This window comes from Pterocles gutturalis, unplaced genomic scaffold (genome assembly GCF_000699245.1).
Source record: "Pterocles gutturalis isolate BGI_N339 unplaced genomic scaffold, ASM69924v1 scaffold1680, whole genome shotgun sequence".
NCBI lineage: Eukaryota > Metazoa > Chordata > Aves > Pterocliformes > Pteroclidae > Pterocles > Pterocles gutturalis.
Window position 1 is genome coordinate 26,488 of NW_010137910.1, and position 1,733 is coordinate 28,220.

Genomic DNA, 1,733 nt, shown 5'->3' on the forward strand with positions numbered 1-1,733 from the left:
CCTGTGAGTAAGCATGCAGGAAGGAAGGGGTGGCGGGGCAGAAACTCTATCCTCCCCCTGGCCTGTTCAGCCCATGCAGGGTGGCTGGAAGGAGCTCTGCACAGCCAGAGCTGGACTGGAAGGAGCTTCAGGGGCAAGAAACATGAGACTTTGCTTTCCCAAAATGAAACACTCCTAAAGCTGAAGGCCAAAAGCGCTTTAAAGCTTGTGACTTTGTCCTTGTAATCCTTTGTGGGGAATGTGCCTTGCCCACCCTGGGCATGAGCCCCATAGCTCAGTTAGGAGCATGAAAACACGGCAGCTGCCCCTTCCCCGGGTCTGGACAGAGCGACTCCCGCCTCGCTGTGCCATGACAATTGCTGGCGGCTCTGAAGGGCCCCAGCAGCCGGGCCCAAGCCAGAGAACTGCAGCCATGTGCCACCAACAGGGCTGATGAGTGGCTGCCACTCATGAGGCAGTGAGCAGGGAGGCAGGGGAGCAGGGAAAGGGCACTTACCCCCTGTGCTGGGATGCCTCCGCGGCAAAGGACTCCAGTGAAAAGGGCAGGAAACCTGGAAGGGAGAAGTACTGGGGGGAGAGAAATCAGCTGCCCCCTCTCGCTCTCTCTGAGGCTTCTACGTCAAGGGGCAGGACAACTGTCGGCACCAAACCTTTATCAGCTTTCTAAATTTAGCGTTGTCCTGACGCTGGCTGCTGGACTGCACAGGGAAAGAATTCAGTGCCTCATAGACGGCAGCTGGTCAAGCACTTAACTCCTTCCCCGCTGTGGGCTGGATCCTCCAACATTTCGCAGTTGTAGGAGGAGCCCAGACAAGAACCCAGAGCCAGTGAGGCTGGACCTCTGCCTGCAGGGAGACTTCAGGCAGCTGGGACCCCACCAGGCGCAACCCGCCTACTGGTATGAGCTCTGATGTCCTCGGGAAACGCCATGTGGGATGAACCACTCCAAGCTTACTAGAAGCAAGCTACCTATCAACTACCTAGACTTCTGTAAAGTCTTTGATACAGCCCTCCCCCCAAGATTCTTACCTCTAAATTGGAGAGATATGGATTTGATTGGTGGACTACTTGATGGATAAGGAATTGACGGGATGGTTATGTCCAGTTATAGTCAATGGCTCAGTGTCTAAATTCAGATCAGTAACAAGTGGTGTCCCTCATGGGTCCATATTGGGACCAGTACTGTTCAATGTCTTCATTAATGACATAGACACTGTGACCGAGTGCGTCCTCAGCAAGTTTGTGGATGACACCAAGCTGAGTGGTGCAGTTGATTTGCTGGAGGGAAGGGATGCCATCCAGAGGGATCTTGACAGGCTTGAAAGGTAGGCCCATGCAAACCTCATGAAGTTCAACATGGCCAAGTGCAAGGTCCTGCACCTGGGTCAGAGCAATCCCCAATATCAGTACAGACTATAGAACAAAGGGATTGAGAGCAGCGCTGTGGAGGAGGACTTGGGGATACTAGCAGATGAAAGATTGGACATGACCTGGCAGTGGGCACTTGCAGCCCAGAAAGCCAATTGCATCCTGGGCTGCATCAGAAGAAGGGTGACCAGCAGGTCGAAGGAGGTGATTCTCCCCGTCTACTCTGCTCTCATGAGACCACACCTGGAGTACTGCATCCAGTTCTGGGGCTCCCAGCACAAGAGGTAGACCTGTTGGGACCAGGTCCAGAGGAGGGCCACCAAAATGACCAGAGAGCTAGAACACCTCTACTACGGAGAAAGGCT

At 54.1% G+C, this 1,733-nt stretch overlaps 1 protein-coding gene across 1 annotated transcript in view; it reads right to left on the reverse strand.

Annotated features, from left to right (window-relative positions):
* Nucleotides 1–608, reverse strand: part of DUSP27 (dual specificity phosphatase 27 (putative)) — a 10,642-nt gene extending 10,034 nt beyond the window's left edge. The window contains exon 1 of the mRNA XM_010082737.1: nt 497–608. The gene's annotated coding sequence lies outside the window, so the exon portion shown is untranslated. The remainder of the gene's footprint in view (nt 1–496) is intronic.
* Nucleotides 609–1,733: the final 1,125 nt, after the last annotated feature.